General features: G+C 38.4%; 1 protein-coding gene and 1 long non-coding RNA gene across 2 annotated transcripts in view; both read left to right on the top strand.

Moving 5' to 3' along the window:
* Positions 1–15736, top strand: part of CRIM1 (cysteine rich transmembrane BMP regulator 1) — a 196205-nt gene that overhangs the window by 31118 nt on the left and 149351 nt on the right. The gene's annotated exons all lie outside the window — the stretch shown is intronic.
* LOC122153169 lies at positions 6307–14090 on the top strand. Its single transcript, XR_006165002.1, has 3 exons — positions 6307–6516; positions 11713–11790; positions 13939–14090. It is a non-coding gene; the product is annotated as an uncharacterized LOC122153169 (long non-coding RNA).

The raw sequence follows: 15736 nt of genomic DNA, 5'->3' as shown, positions 1-15736 counted from the left end.
CATCTTGAAGCAATATCTGTTAAATTACTATCTTTCATAAGGTTCCTCATCTGTTAGTAGTAGTCTTTGACTGCCATGTGCTTGTCATCCACTCAGTGTAGGAGATGGTTTTAGCTTCGTTTTATTGCTGGTTTGACTTAGAGCAGCTGGGTGGTGGCTGAGAACAGCTCAAGAATAGCGTCATTGCCTGCCTGTATTTACTAGTAGAGGGCTATCTAGTTCATGAGTGTGGGGACATGATAAATTGTGCTATTACTATTGTATGTTTGCATATTGTAATACCTGAGGTACAGCCCTCATCTTGATTTTGGGGATACACGGGGACCAAGCCAGAAGACAGCCACATCCTTGTGATCTACTTCATAAGTACACTATCTCTCTCTTCTCATGAAGACCTTCATGGATGGATGCTTAGTAATGAGTCTGATAAATGCTGAGTGATAAATTTAAAAACAAAATTACGGGTTTCTTTCTTTAGGTGCTGTATTTTAGGAGCATCTTTTAGATATTTCAATTTGGAGTACTAATACTGATTAAAACTGAAGTGTCAGATTTCAAAGCAACTTGATTAAGGTTTTTGAAAGGCATTAGAATCACTTAACAGAATGTGATGCCTACTCTGAATTTTGTATACAGTTGATGCTCTGCTGCGAGGCATTTTAATACATATAATTCTGTTCACATGTGTGCCATCTTATTCCATTTGTTGGGTACCTGATGGTTAGTTTATAACTTTATTTTGCAGTTCTGAAATAATCACATGAATGAAAATGACCTTTTAATGTACTGTCTTGGAGGAACTGTACAAGAGTCTTATTTCTGAGTGTGTCCAAATAAAAGTTCACATGCAAAAGGTTTCTTCTCACTTCTAATTTTCTTCCAGTGCCACAGTCAGTTGTGTACAACCTTCTTACTCCCTCACCTTTCTAGCACATCTGCTGTGCCTGCTCCTAACCATCTTTCCCCCAGCCACCCTGCATCAAATAAGTCCTCTCTTCTGATGACCTTCTTGGGCATGCCTACACCTCATGGACATCTCATTCCTTGCTTCATCTTCCGTGGATCTGCTCTGAGCAGCTGATCAGGAAATGCAGGTGCCCTTGAAGCCATCATCCAGCTCTGCAGTACCACTTTGAGGATGTGATATGGACTTTTGGGAACTTCTGCTCTTGGTGGTGCTAGGTGTAACGCTCATTCCAGTCTGGACAGCATTGGTTTGTTTTTTGTTTTGGTTTTGTTTTGTTTTTGTTTTTGTTTTTTTTTTTTAGGAGGAGATATTAGGCTGTCAAATGTAGGCAGTGTGGCCTACCTTGAAAAGCTCTTTATTGGTACAACTGATTGAAACTTGTTTGTCTTCACCACTGCTTTAAAATTATTAGTGTTTGACTGAAGAGTCTTTGCAGAATGCATGAGGGAATGCTGAAGTACTGTAAAGGAAAGAAATTCAGAAGTTAATTTGCATGAAGGTTCAACTTTGGCTGTAGGTTTGTTTGTCATAGGAAAGTAAGTTAAAATAAAACCCCAAATACCAAAAAGTAATCTTTTTTTTTTTTTTTTATGTAAATATGTTTTTAAAAATACACTATGCTAGCAGAAATGCTTGAAGCATCTTGGTGTTCAGAATTACATGTATAGTTTCTCTTGTGTCCTGTTCCTGTCATCCAACTTCATATAATGGCTTCCTACAAACCAATACCACAAAGATTATTCAGCAGGCTTTATTTGTGGTGTAAAAGCTATAGGTATTTATGCAGTATTATTAGACTTCTTTTTGAAAAGTACTTACCTCAAATATATGCCTTTGGTTCCTCACGTAAGTTATTACTTTCCTACTTCATACGGTATTTTGAAGATGATAATTTCTTGAAAGTTTGAGGAGGTTGGTTGTTATGGTGATAGTAATTTGAATAGCAAAAGTTTGATTATTTTTTTTTCTTTTTTTAATTAGAACTTGGCATTTCTTTAGAAATTGTTCATAGAAAACAGTCTTCCTTTCAGAAGGAAATGTGTTGACTCTGTGTTTCCCTATGACACGTTGAAAATAGCTGGTGGTTGGACCTGGGCAACTTGAGAACTCTGATATGCGAGATCTCTGTGTTGCCTGGTGAATCTTAATCCTGTGATTTAAGGCAGTATACAGCCTAGCATACTAAACTGGTGATGAAAGCAAGTTTATATTAAGCAGATGAACTGTGAGCAAGAGTGATGCCTGGATGCAACATCGCAGTTCTGTTGACTGTTTTGAAGTGATGATTTCTGATGAAGCTATTGCAGTGAGGTAGAGAGAGAATAAGCTTCTTCAGTAAGCCTTGGCAGCCCTCAGATGCTGAAGAAATCAGTGTTGAAGGGGATTACTGAAAAAAAAAAAAAGTGCTGTGGGCATGTGGAGGCACTGAAAATACTATTTTACTGATAATTCCGTGAGTACAATTCAGAAGATAGCTGTGGAATATAAATTCAGAGAAGCAGTATTAGAGATAAAGGTGAATTTCTGTCCTATTGACAAGAGGATGACTAACATTGAAGAGAAGTTCTCCTTTGTGGCGGAGGTCTTGTGTGGGGTCCTGATGGGTTTCTCCTGTGTTTAGGGAAAGGAGATAGAAATCCACAGTGAGGGGGAAATATCTAGTACTATCAGCCTTGGGTTATGTAAGGCCTTGTTTTGGAGTATGTGAAACACTGTATGCTGTCTGTCTGTGAGACTGGGAGACACGCTTGCTTGAAGAGGGGCTTGGCTTTAAAACACTGTTTTGTCTTGGTGTACAGGGTTGTACTGAGAGTGTATGAGTGCAGTGGGCTTTATTTAGAAAGGGTGTTTCTGAATTCCTGAAATGATGATGATTCTTTAGTCGTTCTGAAATGAGAGACTGAGGAGACTGACAGTGCTGGCTTGTATGGCCAGATTGTGGCTGTGGTCTTGTCAGCCTGGGGAGAAAACAATTCAAATAAGTTTTGTGCCAACTTCTGTATGAAGAAGTTTAATTTCAGCCTTGCAGGTTTTTGTTGTTTTTTTTTGGTTTTTTTTTTTTCCAGTTCACAGTAGATGTAATTGTTGACTGGGATCTAAGTGTTCAAATTCTGCAATATAGCTCGATGTGGGGTATTCTTTTTCTGCTAATATATGAGAGTGCCTTTGGGGAGCAATGCATTGGTCTGGTGTGCCTTGTGTCCCTTTAGGGACTGCTGTCATCCTGGGCAGTTGGTTTCAGATTGTTTCTGTGACTCTGCCTGGCCAAGAAGCTAGGCAATAAAGTTTTCTAGGGACGTCACACTGTCTTAAGTGCATTAGATTTGGACTGTGCAGTCAGTGGTTCTTACCAGCTCCAGCATGATCCTTTTTAGCAGGTGGATTAAGTCTATCAGCTCTGCAGTCCCTGGCTTCCATCAGTCTTGAGCCTGTGGATTCGTTGGCACTGGAGAAGGTAAGTCCCTTAAAAGGGAATTTTCTTTGGAATAAAAAACCTCCACCAAACCCAGCATCACTTTCAGTTAATTTTTGAGGAAGCACCTGGAAGAGTTAGTGCTGTGTATTTAGGCCTTTCTCACTAATGCTGCACGTGCCAAGTGATCGTGTTGTGATCATAACTCTTGCAAAGAAGAGTGGCTTTCTGAGTCTCCCAGAGTTCTGCTGGATCCGAGGGGATCACAGAGTATTCGAGAGCAGTACCGTGGCTCTTCCTTCCCCAGCCCTGCTCTGCTGCCTGGCTGGGGTGGGAGATGGAGAACCAGGCTGCGGTTACTGACCGCGAGGATTTGCAGAAACTACTGACAGCCATCCCTCTCCTCCAAGGGGGACAGGCTGGCTGCTGCTCCTCGCTCTGCAGCAGTGCAGCTAATACAGAACCGTGCAAGAATAAACGAGCCAAGCAAGAACCATCCTTTCCAAAAGTTTTGAGATACTCTGCTTGTGCATACGAAGGTGCTGACCTTCCTCCCCGAGGGCCATGGTAGAATTACTTTCTTTCAAGCCTAAGAAGTGGTTGTTGCCTTCCCTGCCTCATTAACACTTAATATAAGGAATGCTAAATGTGCAGACGTTTTATCTTTGAAAATGTGAGGTATCTCTTCTATAGTCATGTCGTACAGTTTTCTCTCAATTGTTAAGAAGTTCATAGACGGACTGTGGTTCTTAACATCCGAAAAAAGTTGAAATGATTGAGAGTTCCACTGTCTGTGGCTCGAGAAGATACCTACATATTTGCAATTCTTACTGTTCTGCAGTGAACGTGGTGTAGGAGTGGAAGCCCACATGGCCAATGAGTCAACTTGCTCACCTGCTCTCACTGGCCACATAGGAATTCAGCTGCATCTTAGTTTTCAATTCTTAATCTGTGAAACAGGAAATAACAGTTAAAAAGAGGGAAGAGCATTAAGAAAACACTTACGGATCAGGAATTTAAGAATCAGGGAAGAAGGACAAGTACTGAAAACTGTCCCTGACTCATTTTCTAGACATTCATAATGAGAGATTTGGGGTTTCTGATGCACAGAGGGATGAAGCTTCTCCGCATAGGATACAGAATTTTTGTCTTGCCGTATTTCCAGCGTTTTTGACTGGAAAACAGGTGCTGAATCATGAGTGAGCTTTAAATGCAAATGATGGTACTGGTGCACTGTAGTTTTCACTTCTGAAGCTTCTGTTGTAGCAAATACGAGATTATTATAATCCATGTTACATTGCTGGTAGCTTGATTTGTAAACTTCCTCTTGGTTAGTCAACAAACATAATGGAAACTATGAATCTCCTTAAATTTTCTTGTTCATTTTATCTATTGCAGTTTTGTGCCTGTAGTCACTTTCTTTTACATACTAACATTTGTGTTGACTTTTTCTTGACTAGTAAAGGGGCCTTTATATTCTTACGTTTCACTTAATTCACCTCTAGACTTAACCGTTTTAGGGAGAAGTTCGCCATTTTCCATAATAAAATCCTTTCCCCTCTAGTCAAGACATCTGCTGTAGTCTGTGCAGTATTTTCCCAGAAACTGAAATCTTCCCACTTCAGTATTATGCCAGAATTGCTCCTTGCTAATTGCATGTGGAAGTACTGGATAAGTCTTACTGCTGTTTGTAAGACTTCTGTTTCTACACTTCCATGGTCAAGGAAAAAAAAAAAATAATTCTTAAACCTATTTTTAGAGTTTAGTCATGAAAATTTTAAAACTACATTTAACTTTAAGAAAACAACAACAGAAAAACCCCCAACCCCCCCAAAAAATAAAACAAAAATCAACAGTTGGAGAAGGTAGGAGAAGCAACAACCACTACCTTTTCCTTTCTATCTCTTTCTTACAGAGAAGAGATGGAGACTAAACTGAATTAATTCCCAGTATTTTGCTCTTGCATAGTCATATTTAGAGCCTCTAGCATTGTGCAGCTTGACTGTCTGCCAGTTAGATTTAATTGGAAAAAAAAAAAAAAAAAAGAGTTCAATATTCCTTATTTTCTTTAAGTTCCAGATTCTCTAATAAGCAGGTTACTTCTACGTCACCAGACCTATAATATATACTATGAAAACCAAGCGCTCAGAAAGCTTCCAGACATTTAAGCATGGTGGAAATTTCCTTAGTTGCAGTCATCAGCTCAGAAACAACCTCATTCTCACGCGTTTGCAACATGCTTGTCCTCTTAACATGAAGATGAGCAACAAAATAGAAGTAGTCAAAGTAGGCTCCTTGCCGGTTCTTAATTCTTGTATGAAACGTTTCAGCCTGCAAATTTAATTTCTGGGGTTTGGAAATAACTTTATTAATAATTGTGACAGACTGAGACTGCAGAGTAGCACTATCTTTTCTAGTCCCTTTTGGAATATAAAATATTTGATGTGAATGTTGACTAAATCTCACTTTCTGTCCGTTAAACACTTTTTTTTTTTTTTTTTACCCCACATTGTAGACAAATCTTTGCCAGTCTTAGTTTTCACCAGTAGTATTTCTACCACTGTTTGAATTCTTTTTACTCTGACATGTTTATACAGGCATAATTAATTATTTTTTGTAATTCCACACTCATCAACATTCCTATTATAATGTGCTTCCATTAGATCTTATTACCCAGTAGTGATTATGCACTGCTTTTTGTTATAGCACACCAATAAATTTATTCATTAAGTATCCTATTTGTTTTATATATTTGTGTATAAAATGTATATTATTTCAGATTATCTGTTCTTATTTTCTTGTCAACTGGTATATTGCTGAATTAATTCCAAGATGTCAATTTTAAATAGTATCTTTTAAATAGTATCTAAAGTCTTGGTTAAAAAAAAAAAAAAGGCTTTGTGTCCCTGTAAGAGTTGAAGAGCAACACTAAAATATTTTTAGAGTAATATGATATTGTACTCAGCCTCACTCCTGTCTCTGCATTGCCTGCCTGTTGCCTTTTACTTTCAAAGCTGGTGGTACAGGTAAACACTTCAAAGATTGAGGAAGAGGATGCACTTGAGCTCCCCTCAAAGCACTTTAGAGAGGAAGTACAACTGACCCATCAGTGAAATTCTCTATACAGCAAATGCTGGTAAGTGTAATAAATTAAATGAAAAAAAAAAAAATGTATATGATCTTTTAATTTTAGCAGTCCTGTAATAGGACTACAGTGTATAGATGAAAATGTATGTTTGCTTTTCAAGTTGAATGGTGCTAAGTTAATCATCCTGCCTCTAATTCTTCCCTTTTCTTGTCTTGGATCTACAATTGTTCATTTCTTTTAGATAATCCAAGCAATTACTTTCCCTAGGTTGCTTCCTTTCTTGGCTGGCTTTCTTCCTTACAGCACATTCCTCAGTTCCCTTCCCAGTAAGAATATTTCTCAGCAGCAGCTCTACTTATTCACATGTGATCTTAAAGCATAGCTTTTCTGGTGGAGGAGGGAATTGTTTCATGAAGTATCCATGGAAGCGTATATGAAAGTGTCTTAGATCTGCACTTAAAGCATGCAGATTATTTTCTAACAATGTTGAGTGTTTGTTACACTCAAACCATTTTGAATCATTCTGTAATCAGATTTACTTTGTATTTCTAAGACGTGGGGATATAATCTGATAGTAGCTAGGTGAGGGTCAGCTGAATAAATTGTAATTGCTCTTGTCCACATGTTTCGCTTACTGCAAATGTAAATTAAAATTCCTAAGTTTAGACGGAATTTGAATTTGGGACAGAGTAAGCACCCTGTCATTTCTTGTCACAGTTTAGCTAATAAATGCTAGCTTGTTAAGGTAATACATGCTATGTAAACCATATTAATTTGTGTCCTTGGCCCTACTTGGAAGTATTGAAAATTTAAAGTTTGACCAATATTATCCATCCTTGATTTCTACTCTCTTACTATGTTTGTTCTATACAGTACTGCAATAACTAGTACTGTTGCTTTAAATTAAAAAATGTTTTTCTTTTTCCACAAGCCCGAGAGAGCCCTTTCAATAATAGATTTTTGAAACTTTTAGAGAAATTGTCCATGTGATAATTTTCTAGAAAATTTTACACAGGCATTTTCAAGTACTTTGGCTCTTGTTTGCCTCTGAATTCATCCTCTCCCCCTGAAGACCCTAATACTCTTTTTTTCATCAGTTAATTCTGCTGATGCCAAATGTCTTCAGATGCTTAATTCTGAGTAGCTTTGGGTGTTAGATGTTATTACATGGACTGAAAAGTTTTGTGGATGTTTTGCTTACTCCCCTAACGATTCTATCCCAGTGAGACATGGAACTTTTGTGCACTTTTTGAGAGCTGCATAGACTTTCTATCGATAGAGGCTGGAATCATTATTTCTTTTCAGCGTTTTCAAATATGATTCTTGCTGGCTTGAGTCACTGTGTTTTAAGCAAATCGCTCCTTGCTTATCTTACAAACTTTGCTTGCATTAACAAAAACAAAAATGCTTTCTAAAATACTGGTTATCACCTCTGCTGCAGAGCTGTTGAACATCCTCAGTCGCATGTTACTCAGTTCAGGCTTTCCTGTTGCCATTCCTGGTAAAACTCCTCCATGTTATAGTTACCGATGTAGTCATAGTGAACTCTGAGAAGCAAACAGGCTTCTCAAAACCACAGTTGTGTTTTGTTGTTTTTTTTTTTTTTTATTAAACATCAGTGGAAACCCGTGTTAACTTCACTAAGGACTGAAATAAATGAGGTGCTGTCTCATGGTAGTATTTTGGAGGTTAAGGCTCTGAGGGGCTTCCTTCACTCCAAGTTAGTTTTAAACCAGAATGTAGCTTACAAGAAAGCGAAATTCGAAGAACAGGAAACTTAAGACTTTCCGTTTGACTACTGAGAGGTAAAAGCTGCTTCACACAAGTTCACTTCATGCACTGCCGCTGTCTGAAAACATCTGTACGAAAATGCCTTCCTTCACAATGTAGAGTGGTGGTAGACAGGGGTCAATGTGTGTAAGTTTTTTGCTAACACTGTGCAAAGGGGCTGAAAACTGAAATGGGAAAGTAAGCAATGCAGTGATGTCAGTTAATGGGAACTTTGATTAAAGAAAGAAACAGGCAGTGGCATGGCCAGAAATTGAATTTTTTTAGATATGAAAACAGAGAAGGGAAAATAAATAGCTGATAAAGTTGATGGCTTAAGGCCTGGGTGGGGATCAGAGGAAAGGTTGAGGTATGACAGCGGCTGGTGCCGTGCACAGAAAGGTCTAGGGATGGAAGTAACAGAAGAGGTGTTAATATCGTGACTGAAGAAGGTAACTGAGGAAAGATGGTAAGTTATGTGCAGTTTAGAGAAGAAAGGGGGGGAGATGAAGAAAGCAGTCCCTAAGAGGAATCCTGACGGTAGCTGTGGTACTAGGTGAGGATAAGATAGCCATGAGAAGGCTGCAGGATGCTTGTGATGCTTGAGAGCAGTTGAGAAGAATGCCTGTCACTGTCTTCCTGAATGGAAGAGAAAAGTGTCACTCTTCTTAAGGAAAATTGTCTTTCTGGATGATGAGATGAATCGGTGACAGGGAAAGTACAGAAGATACGCCTGAGCGATGTGAAGAGTATTAATTCTCTAAGGCAGGGAGGTCAGCTGTGGATTGGGAATTTAAGGGCTCTCTTTTTTGATTTTGACAGAAACATGACATCTAACAGAGGCGAGTGATATCGCTATCCTGGAAAGCCATTGTAGTGTTAAATACCTGTTGAAAGGCTTTTTGCAGCCCGATGGTATACAAATGTGTTCAGAGAGCATTTGATAAAACAGATACTGAGTAGTGGCAAGGTTCAGTCTGTCAGGGTAAAGAACTGCAGTATTTCCACTCTATGAGCTTGTTTTCCTGGGTCATCACATCTGTGTGAAGAAATTCTCATTTGGTTATTGTTAAATGATTGTATATTGGCTGGGGGGGAGAGGATGGAGTAGCATTTAAAGCAACAGTTACAAGCATTGGTTAGGTGTTTGTCAGAAGGTGTTTTGTGCACTTTTCCAGTGTTTCTCATGTAGTACCAACTGGGTTAAGATTTTTGAATACATAGAGTGGGTTAAATCTTCAGTGCCCTCATGCAGGTTTTTTGTGTGGTTTTTTTTTGTTTGTTTGTTTGGTTGGTTTGGGTTTGTGTTTTGTTTTGTTTTGGGTTTTTTTTTTTAAGCTGCTGGGCTTCATGCTTAATGAGAAATGTTTTATTGAAGTTTTGGAGTTATTCAACTTCTAGCTTCAAACTGGGAACAACCTTCAACTCCTGTTCAGTTGTCCTGGCTAATTTCACATGCAAAGGTTTTCCATTTTCTTAGGGTTGTTGGGTGTTTTTGAGTGGAAGAATGAATACTGCCTCTCTTTTTATTCTGGTTTTACACAAGCTAAATGCTTGTTTCCTTCCCCATTTAATATACTTCCTAACATTCCTTTGCCAGGATTTTTTTTTTTTTTCCTGCTTGTATTTTGTTGGTAATTGTGTTGCCATCATTTGTTGGGTTTTTTTTTTTTTTAAGCACTGTCTGAAAAATATAGATGCTTGAATGTGGACATCTGACTCCATTTTTGTAGGGAAATTAAATTGTAATATTTTGACTTACCTCTATGAGAATACCCTCCAGGAATTATCTTTGGCAATCTGTAAAGAAGGGACTCCATTCCTTCAAAATTTTCTCCTTAATGGGGTTTTGTCTGGGCCATGCTCACCTTAAGAGTAGTAAGCTTGCTGGGTGTCTCAAGTTAACAGTTCAAACAGATATCGCTTCACTGATACTGTCTTTACCTCTGGATTCTTTATTTGGCACACAGGATGTCTTCTGTGGTTTGATTTATTTTGCCAAATGACAACTTTTCTCATTTACTAATGTTTCTTATTTCACCCCTCTTTCTTAAGTAGCTGTAGTTGCTGGTTGCTTACAACTACATGTAACATGCTATACAGAGCTAAAATAGAAAAAGCTGATTTTTTTTAGCTTTCTGGCTTTATAGAATAGTTTGTGTACATGATAGTAATACGTGACTCTCCTTGAAAACTCTATATCATTTATGGGATCAGTGGGTTATTTCAATTCTCACTTCCTAAGAGAGAGGCAATTTCAAAAAATATATGCAGAGAAACATTCTTGTAAAGAAAGCTGGCACCAGGGAAAGGTGAACCTCAAATAGAAAGATGATCTCATTCTTGTTTTCTTTCATTACTTTACATATCATCACCTCAACCTCTTGTCTCTAGCTAAGGATTTTTTTTATACCTTTGAGTTCCACAGAGATTGAGTTTCAAATGTGATAATGCCAGTAAGTTTGGCAGATGAGATGCCTGTCACTTTTACCTCAAAATAAACCCCACTTTTTTTTTGATAAAGCAATTGTAATACTTGGAATAAGCATGTTAAAAGCATGAAATCTTGTGACAACTTTGTCAGGTGTCCTCATTCCAGACAGGAAAATTGTCTTACATTAGCTCATACAGTTCCTAAAAACACCTTTTTGCACTAGTCAATACATTTTACTTTCCTTCTATTCACAGACTTCTGAGAATAAGTAATTTTTTCCCCTCTGTACAAAGTTTAGATTAATTTAGCAGATACTTTCATAAGTTCGAACAAAAGGAATATGTAAGTAACATGCTCCTCCACAACCTTTTTGAAAATTTACGTGCATATAATGCAACCAAAGAATATACTGATACCCAGGTATATTACGGATAGAATAGTTGAAGATGGAATATATGCATCGATCCTTTGTGCAGTCTTTCCTCTGGAATTTTCATTAATAGAGAAACATAAGTCATTTCATATCCGTTGTCTTCAAATATAGCTAAATATTGCAGATAGCTGAAGTTTTTTGGCCTAGTAGCACATCATTTTTCTCATAGCAGAAACAGTAAATGTCCATAATAGCAGTGAAGTCCTATTCCTTTGTAACTTGCTATGCCCCATTAGGTTTCAGCTGTTCTCCTAGTGTTTAGACTGCACGGGTTTGGATGCATGCCTTGAGCGTGCATTTGGCCTCTGGTAACTGTTTATAGCATATTCTTTTCTTCCTGATTTCTTTAGCAGAGGCTCCAGTTTAAGAAATGTGTGACAGGGGAGAAAGAGAGAAATCAACAACAAGCCATCACTTCTCTCCAGCCTCCTAATGCCTGAAGCAACTACTTTCCTTTTATTTCTCCTTCGTTACAGTTTGGTGGTGAAGTTTTTCTAGATTCTCACATGCAGTTTAGGTCTCCATGCTATGGAAATGTAACTGAGATGGAAGTGCACAGGCTGGTACTTCCCTAATGACCTTAACTGACAATTCTTTTGCTTCCTGGTAGGTGGGAGCCGTAACACTTAGTGTAAGGACTCTGTTGTAGGCTGGAGGAAGAGGAAGACTGCAATAAACAGGACTACTGGTAAGTAAGAATTCCTCCTCTCTCATAAAAGTCCTCAACAATATGTGGTGATTGTTCTGCAAAATGATTGATTCTAGATGAAAATGTGTTTGCTCCTGACGCTTCGCAGGAAACTTTCTATATTACTTAGTGACACATCTTAAACTCTCAGGGGATCAGAGTAGCCTAAGAATAGTTGTTCCAAGTTCGGGTACTCTGAATCAGAGAGGTTTCAGAGTAGCAAGATTTTCAATCTCCAGCAAGTTTCTAGATTAAAAGACCTCAAATACAGCATGCAGAAGTTTATTAAGAATAGGAAGTTCACCCTCAGCAAAAATTCTGACAAAATCAGATGGAAGAGCATGGTTTCCCTGTAAAAGGAATGAAAGCATTTAAAAGATATGTCTGCTGTTTGGCTGTATAGCATCTTGATGTTGCAGGCAAACATTGTTCATTAATGGAATTGCTTCTGATACGTGTTTGGGCTGATGTGTTTCATTCCAGTACTCTTAAAATCTTTAAGCTTTCTGGGTGATGGTATGATAGGCTTGAGGAAGAACAAGATGTTGGTGTTCACATATTGATATCAGTAACTTCGATAGCACATTTCTTTGTAGCCAGAGAAGTGTAAAATCATGATAGCTACCGATCTTATCCATCTGTACATGAGAAAAATGAGCAATGCCACTTAAATTCAGTATCTGTCGTCCTTTGTATAGCCTTGCAGAACAGGCGACATCTTGATGCTGTGTGATGAAAATGATTAGTTTTACATGTAGCATCAACATTACAACTCTTTTTCAGTGTTGATTTTCAATGGAAAGTGCATAACTGTGATTATTGTTCTAGAGCCAGCACTAAAAATTACTGGAAAGGTTTCAGGAATCATCCTGGCCATATTTCTACACTAAGATTGCTCTTGGCTTCCTAATAACTTTCAGAAGATATTAGAAGGCAATGATAGTACATAGGGAAAAAAACAACCAAACAAAACCCAATAAAACAAACAAAACCCCCAAACGGGTCACAGTAACATGTGAAAGCTACTGTGTTTTGCAAGTAAACTTTGCAATAGTTTTACAACCTTCTGAGTAAGCAATGAGTTGAGGTGATTTGTGTAACCAGAATGGAAGCCTCCAGAAAGCCTGAACAGAATTGGTAAGGTAGTCTGTGCTGACTAAGACATTTGTTTGGGAAGGTAAATTTTTACATTATTTGCTGAAAATTGCATAATAATAAAAATGACTCTATGAACAAAGCAGGGGAACAGATGGATTCCAAATGCATTATCACATGCATTTACCTTAGGATCTAGGGTGTACAAGGATAAATGGTTCCTTTCTACAGGATAGAATAATTTTTGTTATGAAATAAAATTGCTGTCCCTTGCATTTTTCAACAGTACTTTAACAAGAATCAGAAATATTGGAGGATGAGAGATACTTGCTTTATTAATGGAGGTTTTTTTATATGCATGAATATAAACTAATCTTGAAATCTTTGCAAATGTCAAACTTTTCCCTGACCTCCAATTACATGGAAATGTTGCCTTCATAGCAATTTAATAAAAAAATATTTTAAAATCTAGTTGATTCATAATTTAATACTTCCCTTATTTTTATTGTTATCAGCTTTTGCAAACTAGAGTTAATTTTGGCAAAATTATTGTGTTGTCACAGATTTCCACCCTTATTAATGCCTTGAAACCATCTTAATGTCTTAAAACCATATTAATGCTTGATCAGACATTATTAACTTCAACTCTGGATGTCTGGAGTGTAGTGTGGTAGCTTGGCAAATATAGAAAGCCAGAATTTCATGTTTTCTGTAAGTGTGGCAGGCTTCCTTCTGGGCCCTTTTGAAAACAAATACTCTTTTTGCTCCAATTTTTTAATCTGAAAACCACTACATATCTCTGGGGAGGTTGATGAAGCTTAGAGGGTGCTCATGTATTTTAGTATTTCTAGATACTAGAGGCAGGTGAGGATAAAGGGCCAGGCTTTCTGGACTCTACAGAGAAACGGAGTTGTCCCACAGTTGATTTTAGTGGACACTTACAGTTCAGCGAAGTTACAGGAGCTGAAAAGAAAACAGTAAATTAGTACTGAGACTACTGGCATCATCATGGAGCTATTAAGTCATAAGTGTTTAACTTGTATACACTTCCAGGTGCCTGAAAGGAGCTACAATTTGACTGTATGTGTCAAATAAAAGGTATGCTCAATGCTGGCATATATGCCTTTGGCCCTTAGTTTCCTGCAAGTTACACAGTGTGCCTTTCACAAACAGTTAATCTCTTGCACTAATGCTGCTGGGAGGATGTCCAGTAGTCGTTCTAGCTAGAAATGGTACTGCTCTCTGCTTTGATAGATCTAGTTAGCACCCATGCCATTTTACGGCTTCTAATTAGGATGAAAAGGTGTGATAGTCAGCTGGAAGAAGAAACAGAATCAATGCAAGACAGACAGGTCCTTGGCATTTTTTTGGTTCCTTTTGTTTGTTTGTTTGTTTTTGTTTTTTTTTTTTAACCCTTAGAAACCACCAGAAGACAAAAGTCTGCATAATCACTTTATTCCCTCTTCCTACTCCTCTCTGAGTTATTCAGAAAACTGTAATGGTAATATTCTTGCAGGTTTCTGTGCAGCTTTTCTTTCCCATTCTACTTGTTCCCACTTTCAAAAAAACCCTATATTTCCTCACTCTGGCAATAGCTTATTTTCCTTCTCAAAGGAACTATATGGATATGATGAATAATTTTTACTTCCATGTGAAATGTCCCATATGGAGGTGATCAAAAGGCATTAACTATGAAATAGTGTATGATGTGATGTGTGGGTACCATAGTCACTTACACTCCATTGGGTGCACAGCGAAAAATATAGCCATCTGAGTAATAATTGATAGCTTGTAGGTGTTTATAGCTAACGGTGGTTGTTATAAATTATACATGGATCTTAAAGAGAAAAAAATCCTCCAAGAACAGAATTGGTTTTAAGTGTATATTATACTTCAGAGTGAGGGAGAACAAGACAACTGGTCAATTAAGAAAAACTTCTGGAATCGTAGATGAACGGATTTTCAGAAAAGGCACTATAAAGCAGTTGTTGAGTGATATGCAATGAGAAGTAGCACTACAATGTGAAGGAAAAAGAAAGCAGGCATGAAATTTTCTGTAATGAAGGATGCAGCCAGCTTCGTAAGAAACCAGAAATGCCCACTGTGACTAGTACATTGGGCTGAAGGAACATTTGTTCAAGAGGAGTCTGTCACCTAAGGAAGAGGATTGTTTAGAGTTAAGTAGTAAGTAAAAGTAACTGAAGCAATACATTTTCAAGTGTAATGGTTGGAGGCTGCTTTCCAGGCAGCCAGCTCTGGTGTTTGCCCACCCTCCCTGATGGAGAATGTTCTCCTTGGGTCGAACTGGATCGTCCCTTGCTGGGGTTTGTGGCCCTGCTGCACTCTCCCCTCCTGCCGGGCACCTCTCGGAAGAGTTGGGCGCTGCCTCCTTTGTCGCTGCATGTCGGGCAGTTGAAGTCAGCAGTTGGACCCACTTCAGCCTCCTCCTCGAGGCTGAACGACACCGTTTCTGTTTGCTTCTCCCTGTACATTGCCTGCTTTGGAGCCAGTTCATCCTGGTGGCTCTTTCGGACTTGCTGCGGTGCGTCAGTGCCTTGTACTGAGTACCCCCAAACTGTATGCCCAGTGTAGTATCCCAAATCACACATAGAGAGAAATAATTATTTTCTTCAACCTGTTGAGTAAACTCTTACGCAGTCAACTGAGCGTGTGGTAGCCCGTGTTGCCACAAGGCCACCCTGCTGACTTGTGCAAGCTGATCACCTCAACAGACCACCTGCTAGACACAGATCTGTGACCACTGTGCCCGGTAGTCTGGCAGGTTATTCACTTGCCTTGAGGTCTGCCTGACCAGTTAGTTTCTCACTTCTTTGGTTACAAAGAAGTTATG

Source organism: Tyto alba, unplaced genomic scaffold (genome assembly GCF_018691265.1).
Source record: "Tyto alba isolate M040663 unplaced genomic scaffold, T.alba_DEE_v4.0 Super-Scaffold_16, whole genome shotgun sequence".
Classification (NCBI taxonomy): Eukaryota; Metazoa; Chordata; class Aves; order Strigiformes; family Tytonidae; genus Tyto; species Tyto alba.
Note: the sequence above shows the minus strand (reverse complement) of the source record. Positions and strands in the feature narration are given on the sequence as shown.